At 42.3% G+C, this 16,466-nt stretch overlaps 1 pseudogene; it reads right to left on the bottom strand.

Annotated features, from left to right (window-relative positions):
* Positions 1 to 268: 268 nt before the first annotated feature.
* Positions 269 to 9,665, bottom strand: LOC117202273 (peroxiredoxin-5, mitochondrial-like; annotated as a pseudogene).
* Positions 9,666 to 16,466: the final 6,801 nt, after the last annotated feature.

Below are 16,466 nucleotides of genomic sequence, written 5' to 3'. Positions count from 1 at the left end.
AGATTAACTCCAAATGAGCATCTTCTCTGCTATTGCTGGTACTTCTGAGTGCCATTTTGTTTTCTAGCAACAGCAAGTCAAAATAGCCACAATTTCTATGTTTAGAAGAATATATTTCTAATCTCTTTATATTCTAGGTTCTTCTGTAAACTGACTTCATCCCCTGTCATGGAGATAGCATATTTGCGTCATTGGAGCGGTGGTTTTAAAAACTATGGGTGGATCCTCAATTTTCTGTCTGTCTTTCATAAACTCTTGTTTTAAATTATTATGCATTGATATCCATAAACCACTTCTCATCATACTCTGAATTTAGACTTCCTGCATTATCTGAAAAACAAGAATGTTGAACAATATTAGCACTGTTTGACAGCCAACAGTTCTGTTTTTCAGTGTTGCTAATTTACACAGTAGTGTTTCTTCATTATTTGAATATTTTATTGCATTTGCCCTTATTCATTTACCAAAAAATGAAGTGATAAATAGAAAAAGTGATAAGCTTAAGTCTTATAAACTTCATAAAATTGAGATGAAGATTGAAATAATTGTCTATTAAAAAATGATGAATTTTTAGCTCCAGTTGAGTACTCAGTTAATTTTGTGCTCAATTATAAAGGAAAAGAATAAAATTAAAGCCTACAAAATGCTGGGAATAGATTGCCAAGATTGAGTCCTGGAATTCTATTATAATTCTTAAGTTATAGGAAGATAGATCTCTACCGACAAGATCTCTGCCTAAAAGTTTCACTCTTGCCATCGGAATTTTTTAGGAAGAAATCATAATTGAAGGTAGAAGTCTGTCTTTATTGAGTTACCCCTTTACCCTGTTAACCTGTCAAGCTTGTTCAGGGTTTTTGTAATAAGGAAGGAATTAATATTCCTTCTAGACCACACAAACACTGCACTCAGTAGAAATGTTCTGTTTCTACACATTAGAAATCCAGAAATCCAGAATTATGTAATATTCTGCTTTTTTGTTTGTCTCCATACCTGTTTAACCTGCTTGGGTAGGGAGTTGTTCTAAGTTAGCTAAATCCCAATAACAGAATTCAACAAATATGTTCTATTACTGTGTTTAGTTACTTATTCGATTTTTGTTATAAGTGTGTCCCATTGACCCTCACCTGATTTTCTTGAGTATAGTCTCAGCTGGTTCCATTTGATCCAGTGTAGTTCAACTATTCTTCCCTCCCTGACAAATTTTTTAAATAATTCACTCATTTATGGGAAAATGAAATGAGTGTTTCTAGTCTCCTCTTGGTCTAGGTCACTCTGTATACACTTGTCAGGAAAATATTCCTCAAATATTGTTTTCATCATGGCGTTAGTTTACTCAACATATTCCAACCCCTTCCAACTCTCCAGATCTGGGTTTTAACACAGGCTATCCATACCTCTGTCCTCATTCCCTTCCTGACAAGCCTCATTTTTGATTATGCTTTTTCTTTCGTTCATTAATGAAGTCAAATTCATCTTCCTGGCATATCTACAGAATGTTCTTTTGAGCATTCAAAGGGAAAATAGGGAAGGAAAGGGCATTGAGAAAGGAGACAGCCAAGGGGGAGGTGGAAGCGAAGGAAGGAAAGACAGAAGGAAGAAAAGGAGAGGGGAAGGGGGCTGGAAGGAGGCGAGGACAAGGCATGCCTTCTGAGAGGGTGTCCCAGGATGAATCTGAAGACACCCTCTCCTTCGGATGAAGGCAGTCCCAAGCTGGGTACACAGCTTCATGAGCAGAGCATGGACTGGACACCCCCAAACACACATACACACACACACACACACACTGCTCTAGCTGTTCAGGGAGCTCTTCTGCAGGTACCATTCTGTGCAGTTGCCCACGTCGTGCATCCTGATGCTCTTAGTAAGCAGGTTGGTCTTCCTCGTGCTAATTCCCCTTCTCCCAGATAGTGAGTCAATATTGCCTTCCTATGAACCTACCATTTCTGGAATTCCTACTTCTCCCTGCCTCTCCGCGTGTCTAGACCTTACCGTCTTGGTCCCCATGGCATGCGTTCCTCCCTCTCTAAGCACTGGCAGCTCACCATCAAATGCTAAGGCAAAGTGTCCCTTCTCTCTGAACTTTGTCAAAATAAAGTTTCAGGTGGGCAAATTGAGTATGTTTCACTTAATACCGGTGGCAGTGAGGAAGTAAGGTAGGGCATACAGAATATTTCATTTTATAATACTGCTATGGATCAGTTAAAATTAAATTGGTGGCTTTTTCTCCTTATTTTAAACTCATGTGGCCTCCCCAATTTGTATAATTGGGTTATAATTAAGTAAAAACACTAAAGAAACTTCCTTATGTAGGGATAAATTGGAAATCACTACTACTTTTCAAAGTCTGTATCATGGAGCTACAATTGCGTGATTGTTTATAAAATTCTAAAAGTACCAAAAGAAATTAAAAAAGGAAGAATGAGTTCACTTATTGTAGGGAAAATACAGTGGTGCATATACAGTTCTTCACACTTCCCTCCTGAATCTTAAGGATTGACTTCTCAGAGAGGACAGACAGGATCTGTTAGGGGAGGAATCCAGTTCTGTGATGTCCAACTTACACTGAGTTTCCTAAGTCTCAGGGGAACATCTTTTACTATCAGAATATAAACAACTAATAACCCAAAAGATTTTCCTGTGACAGTCCCTGGAGCTTAAAAATCTTGTCAGAGATACATTTCTGGTACATCAGGAAGTCTGCTCTTATGGTGTGACCTGTTCTCATACAGGCATTTTCCAGGAAAAATTGTTTTGTAGATGCCTCGACTATGCCAGAATACATTAGCATTTGTATCTTTATCTATACGTTTAATTGCCTCCAACTGCAGAAGTTGGAAAAGGACTATGAAATTACTCAGTCGATATGTCTTCACTTCTACTTGAGTTTCTTAAGGGAATGCATTAAAAATACAATAAAGTTGTAGTAACATAAAGTCAACCAATAGACTTTGTCTTACTACAGACCACATTTACCAAATGTTATTTTCCTTTTTCTTTTATTTGGGTGCACAGTAAATGTGGATGGGTTTTCTGGAGGATAATTTAAAATATTGTAGCATCCACAACGAGGAAGACAATACATCTTCCATTTTCAGAGACAAGAAAGAGTCACCTCCTGGTCATACAGAAGAATTTTGACGTTGACGCAAAGAAAAAGAAACAAAGATCAAAGGGGAGAATAATTAAGACAAGAATCAAGCAGCAGGCTTTTGGAAGGTAGAATAGGTAGAATATAAATCTTAATGACAGGACTCGAAGTAAGAATTCAGGGAATCTGAGAAGTTATGATCATTTATATAATAGGGAACCTGACAGAGGGAACAAAGATGGTGTGGGACTCAACAGAAGGAAAACTTTAGACCAGAAGAGGTGGCTTTAGAAAAGGCTATTGAGGAAGAATGTCAGGACTAAAATATCTAACTCTAGCTGCATGTGATTATCAAAGGGATTACCTGTCCCTAGGGGGACGTTATCATGACTTTAAAACTGAACTCACTTCTGTGTATACCCGTCATTCAGTTAACCATGCAAAGAATATTTGTGTACAGTTTAGCCAGAATGATGTTTGCTTTACTCAATGTCATTTTCTCCAAAGTCTTACCTAAGAACTCGATTTCTCTATTATCCCATCACAAATACTAGACCTGGGGAGACTGAATGACAAACTTTATTCCTGACTTGAGTCTAGCATTTTATGCTTGCTTAAAACAGAAAAGTGACTCCGGCTCCAGCCATGGTGGTATGACCAGTATCACATTTACCCTCCTGCTTCAAACAACTATAAAAATGAACAAAATATATGCGGCAACTGTTTTTGGTCATTGAACTTTAAGCATCCCAGAACTGTGACCCCTGTAAAAGGAAACACCTCAGGTGAGTTTTCTGTTGCTGCAAAACAAATGACCATAAACCAAGGGACTTAAAACAATACCCAGAGATCACAGTTCTGTAGGTCAGAAGTCTGGCATGTCTCAGAATATCACAAGGCTGAAGTCATGGTCAGTGAGGCTAAGTTCTTGTCTAGAGGCTCTGGGGGAAAATCTGCTTTTAGGGTCATTCTTACTGTTGGCACAATTCTGTCCTTGCTGTTGTAAGAAAGCTTCCAGTTACCTCGCTGGCTGTCAACCAGGGACTGGTCTCAGCTCCTAGAAACCATCTGTAGTCTTTGCCACGTGTTCCCCTCCATCTTCAAGTCAGCAAACACCCATCACATCCTTCTTGTGCTTTAAACCTCTGATTTCCCCTTCTGCTACCACAGAGACAGTCGTCTGCTTTTCTAGGGCTCCTGTGATGAGGCAGGTCACCTGGAATAACCTCCTCATCTTGCAGTCAACTGCGCCATGTAACACAACCTAATCACGTGAGTAAAATCCATCGTATCCACAGTCCTGGGGATTTTGCAGGGTGTATACACGCGGTGAGGGATGGGAAATTGTGGGTGGTAACTTAGAATTCTGCCTCCCACCCACCTTCTGCTGCCGTGCTCCATTTGCCACTGACCCTGAATACACACACACACACACACACACACACACACACACACACAAACACACATACACACACAGCTTGGACCACTTCTCTTTCTACACAGAGTGAATGAGGTGGTGCATGACGCTCTGCCATTTGGGAGTGTTTCCACCACCGCCATCTTTCAAGGCTCCCCTGGAGAAGGTGTGTATTCATGTACCTAGATGATGTGTCTGTGACCAAACTCAGGTGTCTTATCTGATTTTAAATCCCTTATTTTATAAATGAAAAGACTGAGGTCACAGTTCAAGGTCACACCAGAGGGGCACTAGCAGAGCTGAGAAGAGAGCTAGAATCTCAAGTTCATCAGTCTGGTGATCTTTGCCTTCTACTGGCTGTGTTTGCTTGATAATGCTAAATAGGAGAGAAGAAACTCTCCCCCGGCCAGCTTACATTCTGGTTGACCACCAGTTATTGGCCTTTTGACCAGGAGGGATGGTGGGGACAGATCCTGAGGAGAGGCCATGTCACCTTGAGAGGGAGCCTCTGTCCCCTTCTTTAAGCAAGGGCTAGTGCTTGCTTCTCCTTTAAATGGGAGGAGCGAGGGGAGAGTGGACCACTTTTGCAATTCAGAGGGTTTAGGAACATTTGAAGATTCCAGACTTTGGGGCCATCAACCCCGTGAAAGCCCATTCTTTCCCAACCAGGGCTCTGTCCTTGCCACAAAATGTACCTCAAAGTGGGGTCTGGCTGCTCGCCGCTCAGAAGCCAATAAAGAGGCAAGGTTGGTGGAAAGGAAAGTTTGCTTTATTTCGGATGCCTGGATGCCGGCAACCAGGGGGCCAGAGGGGAGGGCGGGGCAGACTCCTGTCCAGAGGCCGACTCCCCCCCACTGACAATCAGGGGGCAAGAGCTTTTATAGACGGAGGGAGGGGGCTACATGCAGAAACAGCACCATCAGCACCGACTGTCATCTTGAAATGGGTCGCGCAGTGGTCTGATCAGCGTCATCTTGCTTAAGTTCAGTTCCAGGGTCGGTTCGTTCCCATTTCCTTGAGGCCAGTTCTCAGAATTGTGCCATTTATGTCATGGCTCTAGTCTGCTCATCACGTAGCTAACTTCTTCCACCTGATGGGGGTTTCAGTGTTTACAAGACAGCTCACAGGATAGGGCTCAGAATATTATCTACAGCCTTGTCCTTGACTCTGCCTAATGACTAAACTACTATTATTTAGTCTTGCTGGACTGTTTTCCTTCGTTTCTGCATTTTCTCACTTCTCTGATTAAACTTATTCTTTGGCTAAAGTTTTTTTCATAGACAAAAGGCAGGTGGAGGACATGGGGGGCGAGGACCACGGGAGGGCCCTGCTCGTTTCGAAAAGACCCGCCTTTGTTGGGAATTTAACCTTCTTTAGAGCTTAGCTACTCCTACAATTAAGTCCTTCGTCTGGTTCTCAGGTTTTTTTGTCCTTTTGCTGTGGACAAGAGCTCCTTTATATGCAACCAAAGAGGCATTCTGGTCTTCACACAACTTTAAATTACTGATCAATACATTCAGCATTGTGTTGACCTTTTTGAAAATGTCAATTATACTTAGCAATAGCCACTTGGGTCCATCGTCCTTAGAGTTACTATTCCCCCCATATTTCTCAAACGCTGATATACTGTATCAGCGAATACCTTTCCTTCCAACAGTATGCCACCAGCAAAAGTTTTAACAATCACAGGGACACCTTTTGCCCAGAGCTATCTGTGCCCCAGCTACCACTGGTGGGGTCCTTCTTGCCATCCAGGGGTGGGTGATCCAGCTCCCACATCTCTTAGCATTTGCTGTTATGTTATGGACCTTGCCTGGCATAAACTGTCACAGGTTGGGTTCCCTGGGAAGCAGACTCTGAATGAGGTTACCGTGCAGGGCATTTATGTGTGTGTGTGGGGGGGACTCATGAGGTCCATACCTAAGGAAGGGAGGAAAGAAAGAAGTTTAGGGAGGAGGGACTATTTGAGTAGCGATGCGATTTCAGCAGTCTCAGCTGATTTCAGGGGAGGTTTGCAGTGGGGATGGCCCTTTAGAGCGGTCCAGAGTTGGGACTAGGGGAATGGGCCTTTCTAGGGAATCTCCATTTCTACCCTCTGACCAATCTTTGAGTGCGGGCATACTCCGAAAGGGGGCTTATTCTTGGGACAGGCAGCTTTAGTCAGCTGAGGCTGACAGCGTGGGCTGTCATCAGGCAGCGGCAATTCCAGCAGCTTAGAGAATGGGCCCTTTATACCTGGAGGAGGATCTGGGCAGCATGTCAGGACATCTAATAAGTTCCTATTTTAATGAAGATAATTCAGTGGAAAAATTACGTCCCTGTCGACTCTAGTTTTTATGCAGCTGTCACCAAGATACCACTGTATACTTGGAGACAATAACTGCTAATTTCAGATTCCGCATAACAGAGGAAATTAACAAATTCAATACTGCTTGTCTTTTATAAGCAAATCTATTCTAAACGGCCAATATTATGATTACGTGGAGGAAAGACAATCCAGCAACACAGAAGCATTTATTTAGAAATAGTTCAGAAATCATCATATTGAGGCTCCTTGGTGGGGCTAATGGCGGACTCCGGGAGGGCTCACGCCAATGAGTACTTCCCAGAACCTCTGCTGCCAGTGTCCTTGGCCCCTCTGTGAGCTGTAGCCGCCGCCTCCTGCCTCTGCAGGAGACCCGCCAACACTAGCAGGTATGTGAGCTGAGGTTCTAAGATGTTAAGGAACTTGATCATAGTCACATATAGAAACCTGAAGAGCTGAATAGAATTGTAGACTTTACCAACTGACCAAGAAACCCATCCTCAAATTCAAAGATTTCTGTACACTTAATAGAAGAAGGGATATTTTCTCAAGAATGCAATTGCTGGGACATATGAGCCCCAGGATGCAGAAGACATTGTGCAAAGTAGTGCAGAAATATAAAGACAATAATGAAAGCATCTTTGTCTTCAGGAAGTGTATTATCATGCAGAGAATGAATGTCCGCTCAACATGATGTCATCAGTGTAGTGACATAGCGTGAGGTTCTTCAGAATTTCCAGACAATATGAATATTCCTTCGTGCTGCATTATGACAGAAGGCAGAAGATAATACAGTCCTGGCAAAACTGTGTATATACTGCTGTCCATTTAAGTGCCTGAGGAGTGCTTCTGATGCTCATCTCTGGTGGCGCAGTGGTTGAGAGTCCGCCTGCCGATGCAGGGGACGCGGGTTCGTGCCCCGGTCCGCGAAGATCCCACATGCTGCGGAGCGGCTGGGCCCATGAGCCATGGCCACTGAGCCTGTGCGTCCGGAGCCTGTGCTCCGCAACGGGAGAGACCACAATAGTGAGAGGCCCACATACCGAAAAAAAAAAAAAAAAAAATATCACAGTAAAAGTCAGTGGCTAAGGACTGGCTCATGTTTGGAAACTGAATTCTTATTTTCCCTTGTAGAAACGTACATCAGTCTTGAGTGCCGGCTTCTGATCTTTTTAAGTTATAGAAGTCAAGAAATGTTCTTATTGTCTGAATATTTATTTTGTCCCTTGGCACACCATGGTATATTAACCGTCACCTTGATTGCTCTTCTAGTCTTGCTGCCTATTATGATAATTATTTCTACCTGCATCTAAGAGTTCAGCGCCACCCTGTGACTTCTTTTATTCTAGAGCCCTGCCATTCCATTGCCAAAAGGAATCCAGCTCCATGATTGCACTCCCAGTTCCATCAACCTTGAACTGTAAGAGACAGCTACCTTTGAATTCTTTATCACTTAGGTAAAAGGAGATCCTCTGGACTAATAAAGACTCTCCGGGACCAAACTTTAAAAAAGAAAAAAAAAAGAAATCATCGTATTTATTTATGACGCCAATAAGACAAAAGCAACTGCTAATAACAGCCAACATAGGAAGATAAATGTCTATAAAGACAAATTACTAAGTTGTTTTTTTTTTTAAAGCCCTTGCACAGATCGCCCAGTAGAAATTTCTCAACCTCAGTGACTTTCCTTCACAGATTTACGAGTCTTCACTGCCACTTCCTTGGAGGTTTAAGTGGCCCTCACCCAACCGCATGTGCAACCTGGTTCCGTTTTTGTGCAACTGCAGAGGTCACACTGTTTCACTTCCATTCCTTGTGACTTCTCCGTAGATCAGCTTTCTCCTGCAGCCAGCTTTTGTTGGCTGATTCCAGCAGCTGCTGCTAGGAAGCCACCGAAATGAATCTGAGGTGTTCAACGACCGTCAATTGCTGTTCATCCCTGTGGCTACCCATGATGGAGATGTCGGGATTGCTAGCTCAGATCTGTTTACAAGAAGTCTAAGTGTTCAGATGAGCACAATTATTTTAATGCACCTGTAGGTGACATTTGCTTCTCTTTTCTTTTTCCTCCTGCTGATCCATCATTGTTAGAGCACTGAGTCTGTTTTAACCAGAGCTAAAAAAAAAAAAAATTGTTTTTTCTTTGTTGTTTGAATCAGAAGTGTTTATTGCAGAAATCTGGCTAAGGCGCCAGTTGAGTGGCTCCAGCTGAGGTTGGCTTGAGGCCCTCTGCCTGGGTCAGGCAGGTGAAAAAGGGAAGGGGAGAAGAAATACCTCTGGGCAGAGGCCTCAGAGCTACAGATGAGGTTCCCAGCCAGGCTGCAGGTGAAGCCTGGGCCATGGGCTCCCATTCATGGACTTCACCTTCCTCTGTTACAAGCAGTACCTCTTAAGCCATCAATTCCCAAAGAGAAACACCGAGGAATCATCTAGTAACAAATGTGTCTCCTGCCCGAAGACCACAGTGGGGTCAGCCGGGAGCCCACCCTTGCCTTTCGTGTTGTGGGCTCGTCCCTGCCCTTCAGTCACAAAGACATCATTCACCCTCAGACCTGCAATCACCTGGACCCCCTCAGCCTTCAGAGCCCCAGCCTGCTCCACAAACCGTGGCAGGTGGGTCTAGGAAGAGCTGAGGGTAAAGGCCTCAAGGATTCCAGACAGCACCCCCTCCTTGGCCTCAGATTCTGCTAGACTCACCTTGTTTCAGGCTCACTTTCAAACACCACCACCGATGGGATGGCATCTCCCGCCTTGATGGGGCCAAGGAATGTGGATGTGGGAGTGCTTCTGAAACCACTGGTCCCCAAGTGTCCACTCTCCTCGCATCCAGGCACCTCCTGCTTTGCCCAGGACATGCAGACCTGCCAGCCATACAACCACCCGCCCGGTTTCCTCTTCTGCTGTTTTGTTTGTTTTTTAATCAAGAAAAGATTGTGGTGAAAGAGGTAAGGCAGTTGGGGGTTTGTGGATGTAGGAAACGGGTGTTTCAGTTCTCTGACAGATAAAATCGTATCTGCATGTAGAACCAGTACCGACAGTCACATAAGGACCCTCAGCCCCAAACAAACATACCACCTTGTACTTATTTTATTTTGTTTCTTATGCAGGTACATGCTTTTGCCAGTTCTCTAATGCTTGATTAGTTAGTAGTCAGGATCTCCATTAGGCATTTTCCAAAAGTAAGGAGTACTTCCTTCTGTTAAATCAAGCCTAACTTTTAGACCTTTTAAATAAAAAAAAAAAAGAGGCAGAGCATTCATAAAATCATGAGAATTACAAACGTCTCTTCCCCTTTGTTTTCTGCACGAAACAGTAATACACAACATTCAGATACTACTCGGCTGGTTTCAGGTCTCTCTTTTTTCAGTGGACTGTCTTTCCCATATGACTATGCAGACTGGACCCCTCACGTTTAGGGATGAACACAGCGGATTTTGCCCATCACCAGGCATCTGCCTCCAGGAGGAGAGGTTAATGGCCCCTCTTATTACAGGAACCACTAGATGGGTGGTGAAAAGCAAGCATGCCTCTGTTAGTTCATCAGAGGTGGGTTTGAGAGAATCTCTCTGTTCTTCAGTAGCAAAAATAAACAGCATCATAGAAACTCTGCAAGCATCAAATTCTCTTGCAATAACACACAGTCACTGTAAGTTAAATATGCATGGTTTTATCATGGTAAAAATATAAACTTCTGAGAAAGGTGTGCACAGATCTTAGTGTCACTTAATTGAAAACAATAGTTAATTGTCCCAAATTTCTCTGTTCATTTTTTAGCTCAGGTGAGAGCAAACTATTCCTGTATTTGTGGTAGGTGTTATGAGAATGTTAGGCCTATGCTATGGCGTTTTATTAAGTATATACTGAAACAGAAACTATCAAAATCAAGTGAGAAATATTGTGATTTATTTGACAAAAGTCACGTTCAGCTTCAGAGGTCTTGATTATATATGTCTAAATCTAAAATCTCAGTAGGGCTTTGCTCATACAAAATTGCATATTTTCTGTAAAGAATCCATGTTTATTTATGTATTGGCATGGTGAAACCAAGAAAATAATTATCTTAAGAAAAGAAGGATTTAAGCTTTATACTTAAGGACCACTTAGTTTGAATATGGGTTTTTTTTTGGCAGTCTCAAATAGTGGTATTATTGAATGTTGCAAAGCAGTAATTAGAACGTTCTTCCGCTCCTGAATTGGGCAAGGATTACAGCTGAAATAGCACACTGTTGGAAGGAAAGACACGGAATTCATTATGGCAGAGTTATAAGAAGGTCTCATGATAGGAGTGCAACTCTCTGGCATCTCCCAGGAGGGAGAGAAGTTTCAGTAGCCTTCACCATGAGAGAGATAGGAGGTGGGGTATGAGGCAGCTTGCAGGAACCACCTTTTTTTTTTTCTGGAGACTTCTGTGACCATAAAGAGAGAGACTGTCCCAAGATGGATGCTGATATCTATCAAAAAGAACCTGATATTTATGAAGGTGCAAATACGCTAAGATTAGTTGTCCTAGAATCTTGCAGTACCAGACGTGGCTTCATTATAAGTTATACCTGATGATGATATTGTGGTGAAGGAGGCCCCCAGCCTTCACCTGTCTCTCCTCCATGCACTATACTTGCTGGGAATCAGGAGCTGAAGATGACCATTGATTGGGGTTGTTTGGCAGAAGGAGAGACTGACTCCTGTTTTCAGTGGGTTGGTTCTTGAGGGAGTTGATTTGCACTGGGGAGAGATAACAAGAGTCAGCTGAACTTGTGGTTGGATCGTGTGATGGAATGCCCATGGACATGTACTGAACTGAAGCTCTGAGCCCAGAGCACCCCCTGATGTGAACAGGCTGGTGTCCTCATCAGATTTTATTTCTTAAACATGGAAGGACAGAAGTGCATGCTCACTGGCTGTAACCAACCTACTTTTCTTTTTCTTTTTAAAAATTCTGTTGAAGTATAGTTGATTTACAATGTTGCGTTAATATCTTCTGTACAGCAAAGTGAAAATATATATATATATATATATTCTTTTTCATTATGGTTTGTCACAGGATGTTGAATATGGTTCCCTGTGCTATACAGTAGGACCTTGTTGTTTATCCATTCTATATATAATAGTTTGCCTCTGCTAATTCCAAACTCAACCACAAGTATGTTCTCTATGTCTGTGAGTCTGTTTTTGTTTCATAGGTGTGTTGATTTGTATCATATTTTAGATCCCACATATAAGTCACATATGATATTATATCATATGGTATTTGTCTTTGTCTGACTTACTTTGCTTAGTATGAGAATCTCTAGGTTCATCCATGTTGCTGCAAATGGCATTATTTCATTCTTTTTGATGGCTGAGTAATATTCCATTGTGTATATATATCAAAACTTCTTTATCCATTCATCTGTCAATGGACATTTAGGTTACTTCCATGTCTTGGCTATTGTAAATAGTGCTGCTATGAACATAGGGGTGCATGTATCTTTTTGAATTATCGTGTTGTCTGGTTATATGCCCAGGAGTGGGATTGCTGGATCATATAGCAACTCTATTTTTAGGTTTTTGAGGAAACTCCATACTGTTTTCCATAGTGGCTACACCAATTTACATTCCCACCAACAGTGTAAGAGGGTTCTCTTTTCTCCCAACCTACTTTTCTTCCAGCACTTCTACCAAATGCTAGTTATGGAATCCACTAGCGCTACTGGGTTCCATTCCTGGTCAGGGAACTTGATCCCACATGCTGCAACTAAGACCTGGTGCAGCCCAAAACAAAAGAACAAAAAAAACAAAAACAGAACCTGACACACCCACACATAGAGCACACTGTTTAAGTTAAAGTGTCTGAAAACATTTACAGACACTGATACAAGACAAGAAAAGTTCCATGATCAGTTATATGAAAGGAGGTGTCTGCTTTCCTTCTTTCTCCTCCCAACCCCAACTCCAGAGGGAATGGCTTGAAGAAAGTTTTGCAGACCTGAAAGTCACTTTTTTTTTTCAATAAAACAAAAATTTAAACTCATTTATTCCTAAATAATATTTCTTTAATAGGGACATCTAAAGGAATATATTTTGGAAACAAAGGGTTTTTTTTCACATACACACTTCAAACCTATCAAAAACTCAGCACATTCTAAGGGCTGAGCACTGTCCAGATTTTTAAAATATATGCTCAGCACTCCCTAATTTCCAGATCACCAAAGTTCATCTGACAGATCATTCTAAGCACAAAAATGTTTCCTTTCTCCCCAGTTTGTCTCTTTGTTTTCTTCCAAATATGCCCAGTTGTTTGAAGGAGAGGACTTTCCCAAATGTAGAGTAGTTCTTTGGTCAAAGCTATATGCTGTCTGCTGAAAATTCCCATAGAAGTTCCTCAAGTCCATTTATAAGAAATCAAACTAGCGGCCTCATGGCAGCCTGGATCCTGGAACCAGCTATGACAGCTATGACATCTTCCAGCTATGACATCTTCCCAGAATAATTGTTTGGCAATTACAGAATATATGGCAACTAAAAATTGGACCTATAAATTGGCTAATCAGTTTCTCATTTATCTTTCTTTTGCAAGTCACTCTTAATTGAGTGACATTGGCATTTGGCACTCCCTTCAATTTTCAACTGAAGTGAGTGTCTCCCTTGGTTTTACCCTAGTCCAGGCTCTGCCCATACAACCAAAATAACCCTCTAGCTTTCGCACCTAAGTTTCAACTGGCTTTTTGCTCATCTCAGCTTGTCATTATCTTTCAGTGGCACATCAGCACATCAATGGCTCTTAGCAAAAGCCCTCCAGTACTACTTCCCCCATATGTTTCAAATGCTTGGCACACTATACCTGCTAATGGATTCTCTCCCATTAGTACGTTGTCCCAGTTCAGCACCACTGAAAGTGTTAACAATTGGACCACTACCCTGTACTGCAGGATTCCTGGCTCTGTTTATCTCAGTACCAGCTTGGCAGTGAGGATTCCTCTCCCAAACTCCGTGGGACTTTCTCAGATTATTTCCAATGCCAGCTGTCACAGGTAGGGTTTGCTGGGATAGGATTGGGGAAAAAAGAAGGTATTTATTAGGGATTAGCAGTAATGAAAGGAAAGGGGGAGGAGCAGAGTTGGGCAGTGTGGGAAGCTGAACTGTGATGGGGGCTTCCCAAAGTCTCGGAGGCCCATGGGGAATCAAGAGTGAGCATTACTCCCAAGAATTGTCTCCTGTCTGGCTCAAGGTGCTGGGACCTTTTATTCCCATCTTGCTCAGTGTCCTGATGCGGGTTGTCCCAGGAAGGGTACCGCCTTGAGGGAGATGGCTCTCTGCAGCGAGGTGGATGCTGAAAGAGCTGAGAGTTGAAGGTTGTCTATTTGGGGACAGTTAAAAGTTGTAAGCGTTTAAGATGCACAGCTTGATATTTTGAGACGCATACGTATTGTGAAACAATCACTACGATCAAATTAATTAACAAGTCTATCACCTCACACAGTTACTGTTGGGAAAGGCAATCTGGTGCCTGCAGGCTTTCCGCTTTTATTTCTCTGTATAAAAATGGGTCTTGGGCTTGGAACGCTCCCTCTCCGAGAGTTAAAGAGCCCACACAACCTGTGCCGGGCTTACCACCTGGTGGGGGAACATCTTTCCCTGTTTTAGGCTCAAAGAGTACTCCTGCATCTTTGCTTGAATCGTGTGCATCATAGAGCCCCTGGCCAACCCCGCTGTTATGTCTGTCCTCCATGGAGAGGGGACCAATGACCACTACTGAGGCTCATGTTGCTGTCTCTTCTCTACATGAGTGAAATGCTTTTCCATCGGTATGTGGTGTTCTCCTTGGTGATTCCAATATCAAGATACAGTGGCCAGAGGTGTTTAGGGTCCTCCCTTAGGATTGATAACCAGTGCTTGGTAATCTGCTTGACGGTTACCGTTTTCTTCCCTTCCCTTTTTTCTCTTCTTTTCTTTCCTTTCCTTTTCTGTTCTCTTTTCTTTTCCTTCCTTCCTCTCTCTCCCCTCCCTTCCTTTCTCTCTCCCCCTCTCCCTCCCTCCCTTCCTTCCTCCCCCCCTTTTTTTCTTTCTATACTTTTAGAGCTAAGAACTACCTTCTTAGCAAGTTTCAAATATACAATAAAGTATTGTTGATGACAATCGTATTCCTGTACATGAGAGCTCCAGAATCTATCCATCTAATAGCTGGAACTTTGTGCACTTTCACCAACGTCTCATTTCTCCCTCCCACCAGCTCCTGGTAACTACCCTTCTATTCTTTGCTTCTATGAGTTTAATTATTTCAGATTAAATATGTAAGTGAGATAGATCATGCAGTATTTGTCTTTCTGTGTCTGGTTTATTTCGCTTAGCATAATGTCTTCCAGGTTCATCCATGTTGTCACAAATGCAGGATTTCCTTTTTTAAATGGCTGAATATTATTTCATTGTGTGTGTGTGTGTGTGTGTGTGTGTGTGTGTGTGTATATATATATATACATATATATACATATATATATATACACACACACACTGCATTTTCTTTTTCCAGTCATTCTTTACAGACATTTAGGTTGTTTCCACATCTTGGCTCTTGTGAATAATTTTGCACTGAACATGGGGGTGCAGATATCTCTTTGAGATACTGATTTCATTTCCTTTGGATATAAACATATACAGAAATGGGATGGCTGGACTGTATTTTGAGGAACATCCATACAGTTTTCCATAATGCTGTACCAATTTATATTCCCACCAACAGTGTACAAGGGACCCCTTTTCTCTACATCCTTGCCAACCATCGTTATCTGCTGTCTTTTGAAGATTGTCTATTGACCTCATTCTCCACAGTTAGCAAGAAAGTCCTTCCTTAAAGGGAGTTCTGAGAGGGCAATCTCCTGTTTATTACATTACTATGTGTTCCTTTTCTATACCTGCAAAACATGAGACCAGATCAGCAGAACCAGAAGGTCTACTCTCTCTGAATCTACTCTGTGTTTTCAGAATCTATGATGGCAATCTTAATCCTGAAAGGAGGATTGGATTGGAATAAAGGATGACTGTGGCCACACAACCACATCTTACTGGATTCTCTTAGCAGGTACATTCTTACCTGTGGAAAATTAGCCTAATTCTTACTTTCCTTTCACCTATGTACTTGCCTTTGGAATCCCTTTTTTTTTTTAACCGTTGGTTCTCTGGCTGGTGAATCATGTTTGACTAACTGACTGTCATGCTCATAACTCACCTTCAGGTTTATTTTCTCTCTAACATGTAATCAGTTTGTGGCCACTTTTCTTGCTCCCTTTGTCTCAGTTCAGTCATCTACTTGTACCCACCGTCTCCCTGCTCATGCTGGCTTAGTGGAGTACTGGCTGCACTGATGGTTCTATTCTGGTCCACAGACTTGGCTTAGACATACCATGGCTCAGTTTCTCCCCTGGGATGTGACATTTCCTTATACCGCGCCCCCCCCCCCACGCCCGCCACTTGTATTCTCAAAATAAGTTTGGAAAATAGAAAGATTAGATGAGCCCATCTTATACATAAGCTTTTCTATGTATCCTCTCCCGTCAGTAACTTCTTCATCTGGTATTCAGGAAATGATAGGCTATACCAGTCCTTTTAAAGGATTATTCTTAGCCCATGGAAAAGACTTTGATTTATGGAAATTTAGGCAGTATACAGGTTGGTGTGAGAGG

This window comes from Orcinus orca, chromosome 9, assembly GCF_937001465.1.
Source record: "Orcinus orca chromosome 9, mOrcOrc1.1, whole genome shotgun sequence".
NCBI classification, from domain to species: domain Eukaryota; kingdom Metazoa; phylum Chordata; class Mammalia; order Artiodactyla; family Delphinidae; genus Orcinus; species Orcinus orca.
The sequence above is the reverse complement of the archived record's forward strand: the minus strand, read 5'-3'. Positions and strand labels throughout refer to the sequence as shown.